General features: G+C 39.8%; 1 long non-coding RNA gene across 2 annotated transcripts in view; it reads right to left on the minus strand.

Annotated features, from left to right (window-relative positions):
• Window positions 1–22,039, minus strand: part of LOC131279163 (uncharacterized) — a 124,463-nt gene extending 102,424 nt beyond the window's left edge. For both annotated transcript variants that reach the window (XR_009186521.2, XR_009186519.2), the window contains exons 1-2: window positions 21,826–22,039; window positions 11,626–11,724 (exon numbers count right to left, since the gene is read on the minus strand). This is a non-coding gene — a long non-coding RNA (uncharacterized lncRNA). The remainder of the gene's footprint in view (window positions 1–11,625; window positions 11,725–21,825) is intronic.
• Between the last annotated feature and the right edge of the window lie 1,712 nt (window positions 22,040–23,751).

Consider the following 23,751-nt stretch of genomic DNA (forward strand, 5'->3'; position numbering starts at 1 on the left):
CAAGAGGTGTATTTCAGCAGGCTGGATCTCCAAGACCAGTCACTACCAAATCCCAACATGGAGTTCTTCATGAATGGCAGTAGCTTTGTTTAGGGCAGGAGTGAGCAGGATATGCTGTAGTGACCTCCAAAACCACAGTAGAAACCCAGTGTCTCCTGGATAACACATCAGCACAAAAAGCTGAACTCATCGCTCTTCCCTGAGCCCTCCAACTTGTGGCTGGAGCCAAAGTTAACATCTACTCCAAATATGCCTTTCTTGCCCTGCATGTGCATAGAGCCTTATACAAACAAAAGACATTCATTAACTCAGGAGGTAAGGGCATTAGATATGGCACACAGATTCTGGAGCTACTAGAAGCAGTTTGGGAGCCAACCAAAGTGGCTGTGATACACTGCAAGGGACACCAGGCAGGCCACAGCACCATTGCTCAAGGAAATGGGAGGGCAGATGCTGAGGAGAAAAGAGCTGCATGGGAGAGATCCCTATCTGAGAATCTGGTCACTGCCCTCATTCCCCAACCTCTTAATTATCAGAAATTCCAGTATACACACCTGCTCTCATCCTGCAGCCTCTGAATCACCAGGAACTGCAATATACTCAAGCCAAGAGAGAGTGGATACTTTCTGAGAGCAGGACACAAGGAGCAAACGGGCGGTGAACATTGCTCATTCACAGAATCATGCCTTGGATATTAGCTGCAACCATAGTGCAGGACTACCACAAAAACACACACTTGGGAAACACCCATCTTAAAGAAGTGTTATAAAGATTCTTCTACATTCCAAATCTAGCCACTGTCACCCATGCCGTATGTCAGCAGTGCGTGACATGTGCAAAGAATAACCCTCGCCAAGGACCCATGGGAGCCCCAGGAGTCCAAAGAATTGGCAACATGCCTCTCAAAGATCTGGTAATTGATTTCACGGAAATGCCATGATCTGGAGGCTACAAATACCTCCTGATCCTTGTTTGCACCTTTTCTGGCTGGGTGGAAGCCTTCTCCACTCAGACAGAAAAGGCTGAAGAAGTGGTCAAAGTTTTGCTCAGGGAAATCATTCCTCAATATGGGCTATCCCTCTCAATTGGCTCTGACATCAGACCCGCCTTCCTTTCCAAAATTATTCAAACAATTACCAAAACACTGAGCATCCAGTGGAAACTGCACACCACTTACCATCCTCAAAGCTCAGAAAAAGTAGAGCAAATGAACCATACAATAAAGACTTATATTGCCAAATTTTGTCAAGAAACTGGGCTAACATGAGTGCAAGTTTCTCCTGAGTGCCCTCCTCCAAGTTCAAACCAAACCAAGCTGAAAGCTAAGCCTAATCCCTTATGAAATCCTCTTTGGGATGCCCCTCTCCCCCTTAATCTGAAATATAAAAGAGGACCTCAGAGAAAGAAGAAACTTATCAGTAGCTCAGCAAATGATCAGCTTAGGAAAACCCTAAGAAAGGGCCCACATTAGCTTAAGCAGCTACATACACCTGTACAAGCCAGGAGATGCAGTCTGGGTCAAAGACAGGAAATCAACTCTGCTAATCTCTCAATGGTGAGGACCCTACCTTGTCATTTTATCTACTCCCACTGCAGTTCAAGTAGCTGAAATCACCACACGGATACACCATAGCTGGGTCAAACGAACTGCCCCAGAGTCCTGGACCTACATTCCAGACACCCACAACTCAACCAAACTCATCTTGTGAAAGAACAAAACACCAAACCCTGCTCCAGTCACACCCCGGAAGCTGACTCATCCATGCATGGCTGAAAATTGAGACAGAACACAGAGCTCTGCTCCAATCACACCCCAGAAGCTGATTGTCCATGCACAGCCAAAGAGTAGGAATATGGTTTAATCCCAGTTACAATGTCCCTTCGGTTATTTTCCCTAATTCTAGCCCTGACCTTCCCTTGCTTCTGTGGGAATGCCACAGAATGTGGGCCATATATCCAACAAGTGCGAATGGGGGCCCATGTCAATACTACTCTAATATATCATAGCCCTTATACCTGCAAAGGCCAGTATAAGCACCTGCCAGTTTCAGGGCCTCTCCTATACTGCCTGTAACGTATCTGGCCAAATAACCTGCTTTGACCCCAAGCCCTCAGCAGTCTTCCGTCAATGGGAAATAAAAGTGTCTAATCAAGATGGGTAGCTACTTAACTCCACTCAGCCACTAGCCAGAACCAACAAGTATCCCTCCTATTTGACTCATGTCAGGTCATAGACTCCAGGATACCATGGAACACCGACTGTAGAGGGCTCAGTTGGGAGCAAGAATATACTCATAACAAGAAGTATTTGTGGGCTCCAAAAATGAAAAGTACAGCCCAAGGCGGGGGGGTGGGGGGTGGGGGGTGGGGGAGTGGCTACTGGTGCAAATACCTAGGTGCATGTACTGCCCCTACTAGTCCTGTGTCACCTGCGCCACCTGGGCCACAAACATAGCTAGACAAACAGCCATCCTCACCAAAGGAAAGGCTCCAACTATCCACACAGTCACTGTAACCCCTTAAACCTCACCATCCTAAACCCTGAATCCTGGCAGACCCAGGGATTTAAAATGGGCCTCCACATTGATGGTAGAGGAATAGACCCAGGAGTCTACATCTGGGCCGGGTATCAGGAACACCCACTAACAAATAAAGCCCACTCTGTGTTCCACTCCTTTTAGGAAGAAAGGGAAAAACCCTTTTCCATTCCACAAGTAGCAAAAAACTTCTTTATAAACCTAGCTGAGGTAACAGGGGCAGCCTTAAATGTCTCCTCAAGCTATGTATGCAGAGGTACTAATATGGGAGACCAATGGCCCTGGGAAACTAAAGAATATAATTACAGTCAAACATATAATGAAACTGGCCTCCCAGCCATCCCCCAAGATGGTATGTGGCCCTTGTAAACTTCTGTCATAGGAAAACATTGCACTTCAAGGGTATGCTTAAACTCCTTCATATCTGTGGGAAACATAACATGTACAGGGGGAAAGTTCCAAAATCATACCACCAATACAGCGGAGCCTTGGGGAACATGGAATGAATCTGACCTCATTCTCATAAATCATACTTTCCCCAAATTAATTGCCGTGTGGAACTCCATGGCAAAGGGCCCCTTTACTGCCCCAAATGGTCTGTACTGGATTTATGGGAAAGTAACATTCTGAGAACATCCCCAAAATTGGTGTGCTGCTTGTATGCTAGGTACAGTAAAACTCTTCTTCTTCCTAATTCCCTTAGCAGAAGGGAAAGAGCTGAGCCAACCAGTATATCAAACATAAGAGAAAAAAAAAAAGGCTGTCACTACCTGGGCAGATGATGAATTGCCCCCTGAGCATATAGTCCAGTACTATGGGCCAGCAACTTGGGTGGAGAATGGCATGTAGGGTTATTGAACTCCTATCTATATGCTAAACCAAATAATCCACTTACAAGCAGTGGTAGAAATAATAACTAATGAAACCACCCATGCTCTAATCTTACTAGCCCAACAGCAAACAAAATTCAGAAATGCTAACTATCAAAACTATCTCACCCTAGATTATCTCTTGACAGCTGAAGGGGGAGTTTGCAGAAAGTTCAATCTCTCTAATTGTTGCCTTGAACTAGACAGCACTGGAAAGGTTATCGATGAAATTACAAAAAAAAATGGTAAAAATTGCTCATGTTCCAGTGCAAACCTGAAATGGTTGGAATTTAAGTAATCCCTTTGGGAATTGGCAGTCAATAGCAGAAAATTTCGAACTTCTAGTGGGAATAATTGCCTTCCTCATAGGAGGATGCACCATATGCCCTTGCCTCTTCCCCTTCATCATAACCAGGATACATGCCCTAATAAATAGTACAGAGAAAATACAAACAGCTGCCCATCTCATGGCTCTATATACGTAGCTGTCAGTCCAGAGAGAATCTGACAATAGTGATGCTGAAGCTTAACTACCTTAAGCAGTCATCAAAGGGGAGAATAATATGATCTGTGCATGAATTCAAACTTATCTAATTCTTTACCTAAGTTTGCCTAGTTTCCAGAAAGCCAATTAAGTGATATAGACTTTATAGGCTTTGAATATTCAGGAAAGATGTAGACTGAATGTGTATGCAAACTTACATCCAGATGGAATGTGGGCGATATGTTAAATCAAGCTTACCTGGTATATAGGCGATATGCTAATCCAAGCTTACCTGGTATCCAAACAAACCCCTCAACTCTAAGAAACTAACAAAGAAAGTTCTTTTTACATCAAAGCACCGCTTGACTCCCACTCCTAAATCCTCTGTATAAAAAGGACCTGGAAATATTGCTCTGGGCTTGGTTTTTTTGGACAAAAGTCTGCCAGGCCCTACTGGTCAAAATAAATCTTCCTTCTCAGCGATTTCTCATGTCCTGGCCTTCAATACTGTGACCACTGACTTCTCTCTGCCACCAATACATTTCAACAAATAGTTTTGGGAAAACTGGATCTCCATTTGAAAAAAAAGGGGGGGGAGAGGTGGGACTCTTACACCATAAGCAAAAATCAATTCAAAAGGGATAAAAGAACATAAATATAAAAGATAGAACTATCAAAGCTCCTTGAAGAAAATGTAAAGTATCTTCAGCAGGCAATGGTTTCTTAGACTTTCCACCTAAAGCACAAACAACAAAAGAAAAAATATATAAATAGGACCTCACCAAAATTAAAAGTTTTTGTTCCTCAAAGGGCTTTGTCATGAAAGTAAAATGACAGCCTACACAATAGGAGAAAATATTTGGAAACCACATAACTTATAAAGGATTAGTATCCAGAATATATAAAGAAATCCTTCAACTTAATAACAAACATACAGACATCCTAATTAAAATACAGGCAAAAGAGTTGAACAGGTATCTGTCCAAAGAAAATATAAAAATGGCCAGAAAACACAAGAAAAATTGCTCTACATCATTAGCCATTAGGGAAATGCAAACCAAAACCACAATGAAATACCATTTCACACCCATTAAAATGGTTACTATTTAAAAAATGGAAATAACAAGTGTTGGAGAAGATGTGAAGTAATAGAAACATTCATTAATTGCTGGTGGCAATGTAAATTGGTGCAGGCACTATGGAAGACAGTTTGGCAATTTCTCAGAAAGCTAACTATAAAACTATTATAAGACCCAGCAATCCCACTACTAGGTATATACCAAAAGATTTAAGAGCAGGGACTCAAGCAAATATTTGCACACCAATGTTCATTATGGCATTATTCACAATTGCCAAAGGATGGAAACAACCCAAGTGACCATCAACAATGGATAAATAAAATGTAGTATATACATACAATGGAATATTATTCAACTCTAAAAAAGAATGATGTTCTGATACATGTGATAACATGGATGGACCTGAAAGACATAATGTTAAGTGAAATAAGTCAGGCAAAAAGAGACAAATATTATATGATCTTACTGATTGGAAACAATTAGAATTAGCAAGCTCATAGAGCAAGAATCTAGAATATAGGTTATCAGGGGATGAGGTAGGGATAGTGAATAGGAAGTTAAGGTTTAAAATGTACAGGGCTCCTACTTGGAATGATGGAAATTTTTTGATGATGTGGTGATGGTAGCACAACATTGTGAACACACTTAATAGCACTGAAATATCCGAATAAGATCAAAAGGGGAAATGTTAGATTGTATATGTGGTAACAGAGGAAAAAAAAATTAAAACTCCATGGAACTACACTACATGGTGAATCCTAAGTTAAATCACAGATTAATTAAAAGTACAATTATAAAAATGGGCTATCACCAATTGTAACAAATGTTTTACACCAATGCATGGTGTTGGTGGTGGGGTGTTACATGGCAACCTTGTATTTTATGCACGATTGTTCTGTAAACCCATAATTTTTCTATTAAAGAAAATAAATAATAGATGATTGAGATTGTTCAGTATTCACTAATTCAGCTTGTGCAACAACTTTATAGAATGTAACTTCTATGAATACTGAGAACCAAATTTATTTACATATATATACATAAACACACACACATACACACTATGAATTTAATGGCTTGTTTTATTTGGGTGATGTCCTAAAAGCTAGAAGAAATTTTATATATTTTCACAATTAAGACATATTAAAATATCCTTTCATAAAAATTAAATTGACACATGAACCTCACATAAAATTTTGCATAACTTACAGTAAGTTTTGTAAAATTTAAAATTGGGATAACTTCAGAGGAAAGTAGAGAGAGGTTAAGGAGTAGTGAAATAATGTCAAAAAAGGAAGTATACATTTATACTGAATGTACACCCCTTAACGATGATGTAGACAAAATCCAAGCATAGAAGTGGGAGTCTGAAGGGAGGGAACATATGTACTATCACATAAATGCCCCATAAGTTGTATTTTATCTTCTCCATCTGGAGGCTATAGAACATGGCCTGGATAATAGAACTGAAATAGTTTTGCTCTGTTCTCTAGATTTCCGGAGGAATCTTGGGTTCAGAATGTTTCCAGGGGCCACAGACAGACAATCTTTGGTGTGTTATTCAATGGGAAGGACAGGGCTAACTTATGGGTTCATCCGGGTCAAAATTGTCCTAGTGGGTGTGACTTTTTTCCTGAGTTGTATGATAGGATTTTGCAGGGAAAGTTTAGAAAGAGGATCCAGAGCCAAATGCACCAAGGGAAATGGTACATTCCCCCAAGCACAGTGTGCATGGACACTGTCACTGGCCCACACCCCAGTCTGTATGAAATCAGAGCCTGGAATCAGCTCAGCTGCCTCTTCCTTCCTGTCCCTCATACCAGAACCCATGGTGATACCAAGTGCTTTGACAGACTGAAGCCAGCTGGGGACAGGAAGTGGCCACCCTGGTATGAGCAGTTGGGATAAAGAAACAAGTGGTTATGTGTGCTAGGAGACTCCCATTAAATTGCCTTGGAACCATCTGAAGAATCAAAACTTCTTCTGGTCACACATTTCAGAAACAAGCCTTCAGCTGATCTGGGTCAAACCACCACCTATCTTGAAGCTCTGTCTGGGTCTATTGCTTTCCTGCTTCTGTCAGCATAAATCTATATTGTCCACCCCAGCGATGTTTTCCTGGCCCATTTATGTCATTTTCTGGGCCAGGGCTGTTTGGATTTATATTTATATTCACTTATAAAGTTGAAATTTTTAAGGGTTTGCCCCTGGCCTTAGAGATATCTAAGAATTTGCTCTAGCAAATTCAAGCAGAGATGGGAGATGAGAAAGGGGGAAAATATTTTGTTAAGCTGAACTTTAAAAATTGCTTTTTCCCTATTAACTAATAGATACCTTAAAAACCTTCAGACTTTAATGAGTTTAGTGTTTAGCGTGGTAAAGAATATTCAATGGTTTTTCAAAGTACAGCACAGCTGGAATAAAATAAACCCAAGTATTAGCATTTTGCATGATCTATATACAATTTGTAATATTTGTAGTGAGCATTTAGTCAATGCACTTAAGGCAAAAGACTTGCAACTCAAAGATACACAGAAATACTCGTTGGTTTCTAAATGTGTCCTCGTCCTTACAGAGATACATGTAAATTTCTTAACAAGACAGAAATTCTATTAGATGAAACTATCATTTTAGCAAAGGAATTAACATCACTCTGAAACCCTATTTTACAGACTTGGACACAAATTCCTTTATCTTTCCTCTCTTCTCTCCACATCTGAAAACTGGAAATTTTCAAATGTGATTTAATCTTAAAATCAATGTAATTGGGCAAGGATTAATGAAAACTTAGTATGTGCCATAAACTATATGGGTTGCATTTTGAACCTTGCTTGCAAGAAAATCACATTATTTTAGAGAAGAAAATAAGCAATCAATTACTACATTTGTCAAGTGGCCACAGAGAAGGGAGTGTTTTGCACATTTGGCTGTCTGAAGAGTCAAAAAATTTGGAAAATTTCAGAGAAGCTGTGTCTGTTTCTGAAGGATGAATAAAAAGCCCAAAGTTGAAAATTAAAGATAGTGCAGGGGAAGTGACTAAAGTCTTGCTTATTCAGAAATCCACATATAATAGCTCTGCATAGCTGTCAAATGCAAAATGCTATTACTTAGAGGGGACAGGTTGGGGAATTGCCGGAAAGAAGTCTGGAAAGACAGATGAAGTGAAGGAGAGATCAGAAAGGTTTAAGGTGCAATACTAAGAATCTTGGACTTTATTCTGTAGATAATTTGGAGTTTAACCAGAGCAACAGTTTGATCAGATTTGATGTTAAAAGACTTACATGGAGGATAAAGTAAAATGAGACAAGACTGGAGGTTGAACCACTAAAGAGATCTTTGCAGATTCAATCAAGAAATAATAAAGGTTTGAACTAACGTGGGAATGGACAGATGGGACTAAAGATATTTTGAGGATAAAATCTGGAAGACCAGTGATTGGAAGTTATGGTACAGGATGAGAGAACTCAGGGAGTTAGGGTGTGAGTGAAAGAAAGAGAGAGGACTCCAAAATTTCAGGGGTCCCTAATCTGATTCTTCTCCCCTGAAACATTATGCCTTATGTCTGCTACTCAAAGTGTAGCCGATGTACGTACTAGAAGCATTGGCACCACCAGAAAGCTTAGTAAAAATGTAAATTCTTGAGCTACATTACAGACTTTCTCACCAGAAGTCTCAGGAATCCTGCTTTAACATCTCCAGCTGATTTTTTTTTTTATTGATTTTGTATTACATTAAAAAAAAAATATGAGGTCCCATTCAACCTCACCACCCCCACCCCACCAGCTGGTTTTGACGCATGCTGAAGTTTCAGAAGCACTGTTTTAAATGATTAAAAACAATATTCTCTATGTCCCTCCCATGCAAATGCTCCCTTTTCTCCTAGCTATCTCTCGAAGAGAAAGAGCATTTCCATCTCTGGTTCTGCTCCTGCCTGAAACCCAAACTACAGAAGCCTGTAAGGGAGAGGTGTGAACATTTTTAAGAGAGCGTCTTTTCTCCAGGACTAAATTTTAGGCCCATTCCATGGGATTGTGGCAAATATAATGATAGTTTCAAGATGTTTCACAATCCTCTCAGTGTGGTTCCAATATGGTATGTGCCTGCTTGTTATTGCATCAGACAAAAACACTTAAAAAGAATGGACACTGTGGTACTTGAACTTAGGTCTATTTTCTCTCTCCAGTTCTCATTTTGATACTACCAATGCCGGCAGTGTCCTACTGTGACACCCTTGATTATAAATGCCTCCATTGTAAATAGTGCAGTAGAGAGAAGCTGAACTTACAATGCAGTAGTGAAAGGATGGGAAACCTTGCTCCTAATTAGGCTCTTGAGTTTGAAAAACTCCCTTCTTTTCATGAGAGGAAATACTTCAGACCGAGCATGGGGAAAAGACCTGGTCTATAAGAATTGAGAAGAGGAGATTGACAGACTAAAGGGAATCTCCAATTTGTTGCATTTCTGAATAGAGGTTTTCAGTACTCTGCCATAAATTGTTTCATCCTCTCTATTGTTCTTTCCCTCTTTTTCTCCCTCTCACTTGCTGTTTTTGGACTTGTAACCTCTTGATCCATGTCCTTTCTCTCAATTTATAATTGCTCTCATCTTAAGTTTTAACTAAGATATATTTTTAAAGGAGTGCACTACTTTCTCCCTTCTCACAGAAACATCCTAGCAAAATGAAAATGAAGGTGCCTGCAGAAAAAAAGGAAACAAGGAAAAAGCTAGTAAGGCAACACTTAGAAAAAAGATAATGAAAACCCCTTTTGGGACTTTTACACAAACTAGTAAGGGCAAGGTTGTGCTGAGAATGGCAGCAGACAATAAAAGGCAGAGCAGTGACATCCACTTAGGAGTTTTGAAATAAAAAAATTATAGCCTTTCTACTACCATGAATGAACACCAAGACCACCCAGGAGAGAAAACAAGAGATGGGGCTCCACCCTTTCTTACACTAGAAAGAGAGACATTGTAAAACTGTCTTCCAAAATGTCTCTCAATGGGACTATACTGAGACTTTTTTAAACAGGTATCTTGGAAACTATCCATTCAAATGAGTGCTGCCTCCTTCAAATTAGGTTCCTGAAGTGTAAACTTATCCCACCATGCTGCCAAAGGTTGCAGCAGTTTGGGATATCTTCTTTGACAATTATCTTCAGGATAGTATTTTCTTTCTCTTGTTCTGTAGTCCTTTTTGGTTGTTTGTTTGGTAGGCCATATTTATTTCATTTGTTTCACTCTTACAACTGGACATGACAGTGATGTGCTGGGGGGAGTAAAGGTTTGAAATCTGAGATAGGCACTGAGAAATGCTCTTCTTTACCCAATGTGTGACTCATGGACACTTCAGCAATCAGAGGCAGAAAGGGAAACCTGAACTCACCAAGGACTGTTGTTACCTGGGCCCTTTGCATTTCAGTCCTAATGCCAGAGGTTTATTTGTGGGATGTACAGCTCTTGCCATGCACTTCCAGTCTCGCCTTATTCCCTTTCTAGGGCTCACTGTGTGCTGGTTAATCAACTCTCTATCATATACAAACTGGTTATTGAACAAGGAGCAGGCAGTGTATTTCTACCTACTTTTAAGGAAGCTGGCTCTCAGTGTTTGTGCGTCATACTATTTCTGATTCACTATTGTGTTTTTCATTCTATCACTATTGCTCGTTAGTGAAAATTCCTCCCAGTCTCCAGAAACAGGTTGTTAGAAGTTTGCAATAATTAACAAGCTGCAGCTCAGTTTCACCTGATATTCACTGGAGAAAGGCTAACTCCATTCCCCACAAGCCCACACGTCCAAGGGCATGGCACTTCCCCACAGGTTAAATAAAGAAACCACATAGAGACAGGAGTAAAGGGAAATGGAAACCTTCCCTACCTACATATCAGAGGGAGATAAAATTCCCACAGAACAAAGAAACATCTGCTCCTGCAGCATTCCGAGAAACCCTAACTCCCTAACCCACTATCCTCTGGTCACTGTCAGGGAAAATTTTCATCTCTAGGGCTTCCTATTGGTCCCTGCACTTTACTCAAACCCTCAACCTCCTCCCACCAACTATCATTCCCCCGCCTAGGAAAGTTCTGTATAAATTCAAGTCCCCCCCTTCCAGGAGTGGGCTGAAGTCTGTCTTCAGATCCCCACCATGCTGGCGAAGGGGCTGAAGTCTGTTCTTCAGACCCCCTCTATTGGGAGACCTTCTCAATAAATCTTTATCTATAGTCATTTCAGTCTCCGTTCCCAGTAAGTGCCATATTTTCTCCAACACAGGTTAATCATTGGTCCTCAATTTTTGTGATATTTGTGATAGTGCATCTTTTTCCTTTTTCTCATATTCTTTGTGGGTAATTATTGGAATTAGTTAGAAGCTCTCCATGTTCAGATTTGTTTTTTTCCCTTATGCTAATGTATATACTCTACCCTTTTCAATTTTTGTAAAGTAGGCCTTACTAACTGCTGTGCTGCCACCCCCCTTGAGACTCAGCACAATAAATTAAGTGAAAGAAGTGTTTTGTAAATTGCATTTTTGTATTTGTTTAGTACTTCTTTGGTTGTGAGAACAAACTTACCAAAGAATAGAAGCAAGATATCTTGATGTCAATTCCATAGGCTGGGACCACCATGGAGGTTCCCACACATCCCGGGAAAGCTGCCTCACCTGTCATCCTGCTCAGTCCTTCTGTGGGAAGCTGATGTTGCTGCATCCTCCTCCTTTGGTCTCGCCACCCCATGGAAGAGAATCAAGCTTCCCTTGAGTCTGAATATAGCATAGAAGGATGATTTGGTTTAAATCTGTTAGGCAAGCCAGGGTGTTCTCAGAAGTCAGAACCATATGGGCAGGGGTATGTGGAAAAATTCAACAATATGTCATGTACTGAGGAAGATTAGAATGTGTTGAAATTTGGTGTGTGAATGCGAGGGATGTGAGTGCCATGTATGCACAAATTCAAAGTTCTGGTGCACACTGTAAAGGGCTAGCCCAGAGTTTCCTAAAGCATAGTCTATGGATCCATAGGCTTTTCTGGAATGGAATTAAATCTGGAATCTCCAGGACCAGGATCTGGCAACCTACATCTTTAAGGAGATATCTTAATGTTTTTAAATAGACTAAATTTGAAAAACCAATGTATCGTCAGTGTCAAGGGACTAAATGAGTCAGCATCTTGCTTTTCAAATTACTTTGTAAATTGGATAAGCATGGTGCTAAATTTTTATATTCTACAGGTAGTTACACTAAGTATCAGACGATGGAGAAGCTATAATAAAAATATGTGTTAATTTCTTTTAAAGACACATTCCCGGTGCTATTTATAAACTGAAAATTCTAATTATTTCTTTCTAGCCACCGTGTCTCAGGTGAATAGATTAGTAGAATTCAACAGCTATTCAAATAGAGTCAATTTCCTGATCATTATCAATTACTCTCATGCTTCAGATTGACAACTATTTAGTGTTTTCTATCCCATATCCCCAACTTCAATCAATTTTTAATATAAATTTTTCTCTAATAGAAAGAGATCTTCCAGTACCATCATCTTAGCCTACACCATTATTATTATACTTTATATGTGAAAAACTTCTAAGTTGCTCATAGTGCCTCAAAAATTCCATAACATTATCTTTATTTCAATAAGTTTTCAAGACCTATGTTATAGCCAATCTGATAAGGCAAGAACCCATACAAAGTATAACAATTGGAATGAAGGAAAAGTATCCTTATTTGTAGATTTGATTGTATACCTAGAAAACTCAGAAGCTATCACTGAAAAGCTAGTACAACTAGTAATTGAGGCCAGTAAGCTACCCTATAGGAAAGAGATATATTAAATAATCTACAGATGCTAGACATTGTGTGTCCTGCCATGGCCCACTGGGTGGAATGGGGGAGAGTGTAGACTACAATGTAGACCACTCTCCATGTGGTGCAGCAGTGCTCCAAAATGTATTCACCAGGTACAGTGAATGTACCACGATGATGGAAGAGGTTGTTGATGTGGGAGGAGTGGGGTAAGGGGGGTGGGGGTATATAGGGACCTCATGTTTTTGGAATGTTACATTTAAAAGAAAAATAAAGAAGAAGGGAAAAAATAGGTTTACTCTAGAATGTAAAGAAATTTAGGATAATGAAAAGAGCATAATTTGCAAAATCATCATCTTTGTGAGGAATGAGCACTAGTGGAACCCTTGTGGAGGCTGAGGAGTCCCTTCCCCAACTCTATGAGGATGTGTAATGCAGTAGCTCTACAGCCACATTTCTTGGGTTCAAATCCCAACTACCACTTACTGGCTATGTGAATTTAGGGAAATTAAATAAGGCTGTGCCTCAATTTCCTCATCCCTAAAATGGAATATTTTTTAAAAAACCACTCCATTGACTTATTATGAGAACTAAATATGTTATAAATAGGTTAATATGGGTTGCGACTCTATGACTACAGAATATGACCATGTGGGTTGATTCACTTAGAATAGAATCTTCCCCAAATGGGAAACCTTGAATAAATGTTCACTTTGATTATGTGCCACATAACTTCCTTAACTGGCAATTATCTTGTGTTGGCAGTTAATTATAATGGATAACTTCAGAAATATCAGGTTTGACTCTGACAGTGGTTGAGATTCCTTCCAATCTTGAGATCCTATGGTTCATTGAAATTGTAACTTGATATTTTTATTTCTCATCTCTTCTATGGTTTCTGTTAGTATGAAGGTTAGAAGTTTGTGTCTGTGTGTTTATGTTCCCTCATCTAGAATAAGTCAAATTTTGAAAAATAACAGGACAATTTTAGCTAAAAATCTCCAAAACATTTCACCTATAAAATGAATTGAAAATTAGGAATGGGGTTGTTGACAAGAGAAACAGAAGCAGAGCTAAGGATCTGTGTAGCTCAAAGGCTGAGCTGAGCCAGCCTGGTTTAAAATGACTTTAGAAAGTTATTTTAGAAAGTGGTGATATGTAAAGAATGTGATCCAACAAGTCTGAATTCTCAGATTAGAATCCAGTTCAGCTCTACTCAACTCACACTGCAGTACTGTTGACCCCACTCACATTCCTGCATCACCATCACCCCCATCCACTGCCAAACCACCCCCTTCCACTTCATCATAGGTTCTGCCCATATTGAGCATCAACTCGCCATTCTCTACTCCCTTTCAATCTCCATCTCTGTGAGTCTGCTCAATATGTTTAGGTCTTATCAGTGAGGTCATGCAAAATTTGTCCTTTAAACAGAGTCTGCAACTGCAAGCAAGATAGTTCCATCCATCTGCCCCATGGGATCTAAGCCCCCTCTCAATTAGAGGCAGAGTGAGCATCACCATTCCAGAATCCTTAGGATTGGGGAATGAACAATGGATTAGAGTAGACCTACTGTTTTTCTACTGTAGACTTACTGTGTTCCTAGCAATGGAAGAAATTAAATCATTGATATGGAGGCAGTGGCCACTGGAGGTTCTGAGGGCAGGGAGAGGAAAAATTAGGTGTAATTTGGGGGCATTTTCAGAATTTAGGAATTGCCCTGAATGACACAGCAATGACAGATATAGGACATTGTATATCTTGTATTAATAATAACTTACAGAAATGTGTGGGAAAGTGTGTGAACTACAATGTAAACTACAATCAATGCTTAGTGACAATGTTCCAAGATGTGTTCATCAGTTGCGGCAAATGTACCACACTAATGAAGAATGTTGTTGAGGTGGGAAAATGTGGGAGGGCTAGAGAGCAGGGCATATGGGAAATCCCTATATTTTTTATGTAACATTTATGCAATCTAAGTTTCTTTAAAAAATAATAAGAATTAAGTATGTTAAAAAAATTTTGTCCTTTACTGACTGGCTTACTTTACTCAAAATAAGGCCTTTGAGACTCATCCATGATGTGTATGTCAATATTTTGTTCCTTCTTACAGCTGAGTAATATTCCATGTTATGTATAGACCACATTTTGCTTATCCATTCTTCTGTTGATGGACACTTGCGTTGCTTCCAACTTTTGGTAATAGTAAATAATGCCTCTATGAACATTGATGTAGATATATCTGTTTGTGTCCCTGCTTTCAGTTCTTCTGGATATATATTTAGTAGTGGGATTGCTGGATCATATGGCAAATTTTATAGCTTCATGAGGAACCACCAAACTGTCCTCCATAATGGTTGCACCATTCTACATTACCACCAGCAGTGGATGTGTGTTCCCATTCCACCACATCCTCTCCAACACTTGTAGTCCTGTTTTTGTTTTGTTTTGTTTTGTTTTTTTTAAAGATTTATTTATTTATTTAATTTCCCCCCCTCCCCTGGTTGTCTGTTCTTGGTGTCTGTTTGCTGTGTCTTGTTTCTTTGTCTGCTTATGTTCTCGTCAGCGGCACAGGAAGTGTGGGCGGCGCCATTCCTGGGCAGGCTGCTCTTTCTTTTCACGCTGGGTGGCTCTCCCTACGGGGCGCACTCCTTGCACGTGGGGCTCCCCCACGCGGGGGACACCCTTGCATGGCACGGCACTCCTTGCGCGCATCAGCGCTGCGCATGGCCAGCTCCACACGGGTCAAGGAGGCCCGGGGTTTGAACCGCGGACCTCCCATATGGTAGACGGACTCCCTAACCATAGCTGCCAGATTAATAGGAGTAAAATCATTGTAGTTTTGATTTGCACTTCTCTAATAGCTAGTAATAATGAGCATCTTTAATGAGCTTATTAGCCATTTGTATTTCCTCTTTGGAAAAGTATCTATTCAAATTTCTTGCCCATTTTTAAAATGGGTTTTGTGTTTGAGATGTAGAATTTCGTTATGTATGCTGCATAATAGATCCTTATTGGATAAGTGGACCACAAATATTTTCTCCTATTGAGTAGGATGCCTTTTCACTTATCTGGAAAACTCCTTTGAAGCACAAAAGTTTTTAATTTTGAGAAGGTCCCGCTTATCTATTTTTCCTTTTGTTGTAAAGTTTATGAAACCACTTCCTACTATAAGATCTCATAGATGCCTCCCTACATTATCTTCCAGGAGCTTTATGGTCCATCTTGAGTTAATTTTTGTATAGCTTATGAAATGGTGATCCTCTCTTTCAGATATGGATATCCAGTTCTCCAGCACCATTTGTTGAAGAGGCTATTCTGTCCCAGTTGAGTGGGCTTGGTGGCCTTGTTGAATATCAGTTGGCTGTATATGCACGGGTCTGTATTAGAACACTCAATTCAGTTCCATTGTTCAATATGTCTATCCTTGTGCCAATACCATGCAGTTTTGACCACTGTAGCTTTGTAGTATTCTTTAAAGACAGTAGCATCATGCTTCCAATTTCATTTTTCTTTTTCAATATGATTTAGGCTAATTGAGGGCCCTTATCCTTCCAAATAAATTTCATAATTGGCTTTTTCCAGGTCAGTAAAAATTTTGTAGTAATCATGGGGATTGTGTTAAATCTATAAATCAATTTGGGTAGAAAAGACATCTTAATGATATTTAGTCTTTCATTCCATGAAAACGGAACCTTCTTCTATTTGTTTATGTCTTCTTTGATTTTCTTCAACAATGTTGTATAGTTTTCTGTGTACAAGTCCTTTATGTCCTTAGTTTATTCCTAGATTTTAAAAAAATTTTAATTCCCCTCCCCCATTCTCCACCCCTGTCATCTGCTCTCTGTGTCTATTCACTGTGTGTTCTTCTGTGTCTGCTTGTTTTCTCTTTAGGGAGCACTAGGACCCAGTTGAGACCTTCCAGAGTGTGAGAGAGGTGCACAATTTCTTGCGCCACCTCAGCTCCCTCGCCTGCTGTGTCTCTTATTGTCTGTCTTCTGTGTTTCCATTTGTTGCATCATCTTGCTACATCAGCTCTCTGCTTGGGCCAGCTTGCTGCATTGGCCAGTACTCCTGCACAGGCCAGCACTCCTGTGTGGGCAAGCACTCCTGCGTGGGCCAGCTTGCTTTCACCAGGAGGACCCAGGAATCAAACCCTGGACCAACTATATGGTAGATGGGAGCCCAATTGCTTGAGCCACATCTGCTTCCCCATTCCTAGATATTTTATTTTTATTGGAATTTTTTTTATTTCATCCTCACATTGCTTATTATTAGTGTACAAAAATGCTACTGATTTTTCCGTGCTGATCTTATATCCTGCCACTCTACTGAACTCATGTATCAGCTCTGGAAGCCTTCCTCACTGAGTGCTGGTCTTCCAGCCAAATCAATTCCCTGGTTTCCTTTTCCCTCTCAGCTGGTTGGGCACTGGCTTGCCTGTCTTAAATCCCACAGCTTCCCTCTCCCTAGGCAACTGGGTCTCCCCTCTCTAGTTACTCTCTCCTATTCTCCCCTATGGTCCTGTGGCTTCCTTTCTTCCAAGGAAACCTGCCTACCTTCTCACAGTTTCTGGAGGAGCAGTGCAGCCCTCCACTCCCTACTCCACCATCTTGGATCTCTATACTGTCCTTCTATATTTTAATAAATAAAATAAATCAGTGTGTTTATTAAGTTGCAAGCAACAGAAACAAAATCTAACTATCCAAAGTGAAATAGAAACAGAGAGAAAGAAATATCAAAAACAGTGCATTGAGTTTTTGAGGTATCTTGTAGAATCAAAGGAAAGGGTGAAAAAAATATTTTTGTAGCTAGAGCAGTCATTGAGTGGAGTATAGTAAGAAATAAAAAAATTTTCCAAAGGGATCTGCCAATTTAACACATTTTGGGGTGAGCTGGCTCTTCTGGGACCTATAGTAGCTAACCCTAGCTTAGAACATATGTGCTCCTTTTGCCAGGACAGGTGCCATCTTGATGAACAGTTCCCATAATATTTTGTAGAATAGGGAGAACCAGTTGTTCAGTAGGAAATCAGAGAAAGGAAAATAGAAAGCGTGCAACCAAAATTCCCCATTTGTCCATTAGACATTCTGAGTCATGTCCAATGTTTCACCAGTAACTTCATTCCTCCCCCTATCAGAGTGCTGTTGTAGACACAGAAATTTCAAGGGTAGGGTTGGAATGCTGTGCAAAAGCCAGACACTCCAAATGGTTCAGAGCAGGATCTGTGAAGTGTCTTCTTTACAAGCTCAGTTCACAAATTAGTCCAGGTGAATATCAATGTATGCTTTTATACTCAGAATTTCTATTCATTATAATTTTCATAGTGCACTGATAAAATTAGACAATGTGTTTTTCCATTTGTGTAGTTTTAAAATACATTTAAAAATATCTTTTTTTTTCATTTAAATAGTGCAGGTGGTTTCATATTATCTGCTGTCTTCAAACTACTCACCATTTCTTTTTTCTTTTTTCCAAATTAAAAAAGAGAGTGTTTAGTTTGCTAAAAGCTGCCAAAACTGTTATACTAGAAGTGGGTTGGCTTTTACAATGGAGGTTTATTGACTTGCAAGCTTACAGTTCTGAAGCTGAGAAAAGTGTTCAAATCAAGTCTCCATCATCAATGCTCTCTCTCTGAAGATTCAGGATTCCTCTCACATGGGAAGGCACAGGGCACTGTCTGCCAGTCTCTGCCTTCTCCAGGCTCCATTACTTTCAGTTTCTGGCTTCCCTATCTGTAGCTTTTTCTTTCAGCATCTGTGGGTTCCTTTCTGAGTTCCTTTGTCTATCTCTTTCTGTATACATTCCTGTTTATAAAGGACTCCAAAAAGAGGATTAAGAACCACCCTGGATCAAACCTTACTGAAGTAATCTATTCAAAAAGTCCTTAACTGAGGTGACCTAATTAAAAGATCCCACCCAATAGGTTCACACCCTCAGAAATGGATTGCTTTAAGGACATGTTTTTTGGGAGTCCATGTAGTCTCAAACTACCACAGAGGGGCGTTATCCGTATATGTACCAGAGGCACCAAGTAACAAATAAGGGATCACACTAAATAAATTTCAACAGTGAACACTCCACAGATTTCTCACCACTTGAGAGAATTAGTGAAAAGAAGATAAGCTTTTGGAATGAAACAAATTGTAGTTATTTTGATTTATAATGATTTATCATTCTAATTTTTCTTTCAAGTTGAGGCCTTCACTCTGACTTGGAGAACCAAAAATAATTGTCTGCTTAGACAAAAGAGAAAAAATGTTGATATAATTTTATATCACTCCAACATCTAGTTGAGAAATATTTAGGTTATCTACTGACAAAATAGCAGGTATAGAAATATTTTCCATTGAATCAACGAATTTACATCAAATGGAAAAGATGTGTTGATGTTATGAAGACAGAGCTAAAGCCTTTGAATTTCTCATGTTAGTGCCTCAAATGGTATGACCACTAGGGTTGTTTTGGAGGAGTGGAGTAGGGAAAAGGAGAAGGATGAGGCTAGGATTTGAGGGAATAGGATTCTTATTTTCCAATTAAATTATTTTATCTGCTTCTGAAGAATAACATATGAATAAGAGCTTTGATCAGTTCATAGAGGGACTCAATTGACATCATGATAAAACTTTAAGTTTCTACTTGTTGATTGAAATGCTTGGTATTTATCAACTCCAAGTATGAGGAAGCATGGCATAGAGAAAAGGGTGAGGACTTGAAACTACGTTAATCTCACAGAAGTATTCACTAAAGAAAGGTGAATCCATGTGCTAGGATAAACCATTATATAATAATTTCCTGCTTCTGATCTTAGTGTTCTTGGTCTTTTAAGGTATGATTGAGAGCCCTCCACTCCACGTCTGTGACTCACATACACAACATCAAACCTTGCTGTGCATTCAGACATGTAGTGGAGGACACAGATGACACCTCCAGAGACCTAGAACTCTCAATTGGTCTGAGAACTGTGATATACTATTTTGCAAAGGTTCTCAATCCACATGTCTGCAATTCACAGAATTTCGGATTTGTTTTAAAGCAATTTATCAGCCTCATTTTGATATTCAAGACAAATTTTACCAGAAAATTAATATATTACTATTTTGTAGCTGGGATGCAATGCTGAAATGCTGAAGTTCACTCTCTTGCCATATAAATACAGTGTCATTCCTGAGAGGGTGCCTGTCCTGGGGGAGTGCTGTACTTAACTATCTCCTAATTTTAACTCATTTAATTGGTCCGAGCAATCCTGTGAACTATGTGCTTTTATCTCTATTTTAAATATGAGGAAACAGAACTGCACACCTAAGTAAAGGAGATGCTGAAACTCATACAGTCCATAAGAAATAAAGCTCAGATTTGAGTCTAGATCCGTGTGACTGCAAAGCCCATGCACCTTCTTCTCTTGCTCACAGCCTGCTCCAAAAGAACTCCCAAGATGTTGTGAAAAGTTCTTGTTAGAGCATGGACTCCAATCAGATGTTTTGATTGGGATCTCATATTCTACTTAATTAATTTGTGTGACTATGGATAAGTTACTATACCCCTGTACCACACAAAGATTCTTCACCTACAAGTGTGAATAATAGTGGTGCCTAATTCATAAAGGTATCACAAAGATTATATGAGTCAATACCAGTCAAGTGCCTAAGAGTGCCTTGGGCAAAAACAAAATCAATGTAAGTACACTGTCAATGAGGTAGTCTCTAGGATTGTTAAGAGAAATACTTGGACAACTTTCTCTATTTTGCCCTCTTTACACTTATGGCCTTTCAAGTTCTCCTTTTAGTGGAGATCCCATTAGTTGGAACAGCTCTTGTTACTTACACAGTGGTCTATCTTTTAATTATTCTTTGCTCATTTGCCCCTGACTTACACAAATGATTATAGTTTAAAATGGGAATCACAGGAAGATTTCATTTGCATTTTAGATTTTATATTGCTGTCTTACTTTTCCAGGGTTGCTATGATAAATACCACAGAATGGTTTGACAACAGGGATTTATTGTCTTTTGGTTTAGGGAAGCTAGAAGTCCAATATCAAGGTATTGGCAGGCTAAGTTTTCCCCACGTAGCATTCCTGTGGTAGTTCATTTTCGACCTTCATCACATGACACTCTGTCACTTTCAGTCTTCTCCTCTGGTTTCTACTTCCTTGTCCAATCTCCTTTGCTTGTATAGACTTTAGCCTTATTGAATTAAGATTCACCCTTAACTCACACTCATTCAATATGATCACATCTTAATAACATCCCCAAAGTACTATTTACAAATGGGTTCACACCCACAAGATCAGAGGTTAGGACAAATATCCCCAAAACTTTAAGCCATTTTAGTAACTCAAAGTCCAAAGTCTTATCAAAATCTCTTAAATGTTTAGTTCATCCTGAAGCAAAATTTCTCTTCATCTGTCAACCTGTGAAACCTAGAAAGCAAGTCGTCTGCTTGCAAAAACAATGATGAGACATGTATAGGGTAGACATTCCCATCTGAGAAGGGAGAAATTCAAAGGAAAACAGGATCATAAGTCCCAAGACATTCCAAAACTTAGCAGTGTAAACTCCATTAGATTCTAAACTCTGAGAGACCAGGGACTGATACTTTGATTCTGGGACTGCTTAAAACTTTCCTTCTCTTGACCAAACTGCCAGCCAGATTTCTCACATGCTTCAGTCCCTCCCCTGGCCTAACCAATCTTGAAACTGTGGAACTGCCATAAAAAGAGGGAAAATGCTTCAAACCTTAACTATTCTATATATCAAACTCATTGCTGGTTTCTCCCTCTTCTCTCTCTCCCACCCAGATAACCATATGCCTGAGAGACCTTAAATGGGTAAGTTCCTTATGTACCTCGTCCTGTCTCCCAACCTATATAGAATCCACAATGCTACTTACCTCAAAGGAACACATTTTGAGCCAAGTGGTCCCAATCACAACCTGAGTTCAACCAGTGTTCAATGTCCCTTACAATCACCCAGGGCCTTTCCCCCAACCCCCACCCAACCTTGAAAAAAGTTGGCTGTCCATTGTTTTGACAGAATTAAATTCACTCTCTCTCACCTGCGATAGCAGTCCTTGAATAAAGACATCCATGCCTGCTTGGCAATTTCTTGTACAGTTTTTACTTTGACAGTTACTAGTGCCATACCTTCAATAGGATCAAAACATGCACTAGACCCCAGATCTCTCAACTGGACTGATCCATGTGCACCATGAACCTACTGTCCTCTGCCTGCTTGGATGTCTGGGGTCTAGTAAGTGTCTGACTCCTGATCCTGTGTTCCTGACTGTTTGTCTATTTGTTAGTGGAATGCTCTGGGTTCTGGGTTCTAGGTTCTTGGCTATGTCACATAAAGGAATTTGACGACACACCATAGGCTAGGCAAGGGAGTAAAGAGCTTGTTAAGAAACAAGAGATAGTACACATCCAAGACATGGATATGGGGCATGTTACAGAGTGAGATGTGCACATGGTGTCCTGGGTTTTGTCCTCCGCCTTTCCCACATTAAGGAGGATCTCAGCTATCTGCTGTCCCAACTGGTTGCCTTTCTACCTTCACCTGTCAGCTTTCAGGGAAATAATGTGTAGGTCTTTCTGTTTGGAGCTATCCAGGGCTTCTTTTGAGCCAGGGAGTTTCGAATGGGATCTCTTGACCAGGGTCTTGGTGGGCTTTTCGGCTGTAATGGTGATGGCTTTGATTTAAGTATCTTACCTCCTCTTGGGGGTTATTGGCCAGGGTCTCACGGCTATTTTCTGACAGCAGGATCCCAGCTGTTATGGTTTTATTCTTCCCTGTTTCCTATATTAACCTGCTTCAACTCCTGACCTCAGAAAGTTTACACTCTTATTCCTAAAGGAGAACTGAAGGGCAGTGGTCATTCTTCTGTAGCTGCTTCCTAATGATTAGGGCGAGTAGTCCTTGCCTAAAGGGGTATGAAACTCTCCAGCAATTTTATTGAGGCTGAGGGAAGGAGGGTCCAGTACCATGGTTGTAATCCCTGCATGACTAATACCTTGTTCTGAAACACACTGATTCTGGAAGAAATAAGTTTAGTTAGAATTTTGAAGATACATGGTCTTATTAATAAAGGAGATGGTGGTAAGCAGCCCCAAGAAGGGAGCCAGCCATGGCATATCAAACCATGGGAGTGAGAAAGGCCAGGTGCTTCCAGAGGCTATATCTTTCTGAAGTTGATTTGCTTCATCTTATAGGTTTGAAATGCTGTCTAGGATTGTTCCAGAGTGATATGCATAAAAATAGAATTCTTCCCTGAGGAACAGGCAGGTTCCTCCCTATGCCACTGCTATCATGTTTAGCTTTGCAATTTTGCAGCACCACAGTGGCAGGAGAGTCTATTTGTTGTCTAAGAGATTCTAAGGCATGGGTAGTTTCTTCTATGCTGGTGGTTAACTCTAGGGAGATATTGTGGGAGACCTGCTGGGTTTGGTATAAACTGCCAACCCCAGTTTCCACAGTGATGGTTATGCCTAGGACTGCTAGGAATGTAATGAGGAGAGGTACGGCCCTAGACATAAATTCACAAGATATTATAGACAACAAGACAAGCATATAGGAAGAAAATTAAGACAATACATAGGAAAGCCATTCTTTTATCATATAGGCACATTCATTACTTAGAAAGTGAATCAAGTTTGCTAAGACTTTTAACATGTTCAATACCCCTCAACATATGATCTAGAATAGAAGAGATATTATCATATTCACCAGGCATATAGGTACATTACTTAATACCAATTAATGCACAAGCTCTTCTTTTAGCTACAAGTAATATATCTAAGCTTCAGGTCTGCAACACCATACATGTTGTTACTCTATGGGAGCAGGCTGTAATACCCATTGTGTTTGAGTTCTATTCATATTACTCTGGTAATTATTACTCCACTTGGTATATCCTTCACAGAGCCAGCATGCTGTAGCACCATTGGTCCTGGAAAAAGTCTCTAGTGTTTCACCAGCCTGGTTC

The sequence above is a fragment of the Dasypus novemcinctus genome, chromosome 1, assembly GCF_030445035.2.
Source record: "Dasypus novemcinctus isolate mDasNov1 chromosome 1, mDasNov1.1.hap2, whole genome shotgun sequence".
In the NCBI taxonomy this organism is placed as follows: domain Eukaryota; kingdom Metazoa; phylum Chordata; class Mammalia; order Cingulata; family Dasypodidae; genus Dasypus; species Dasypus novemcinctus.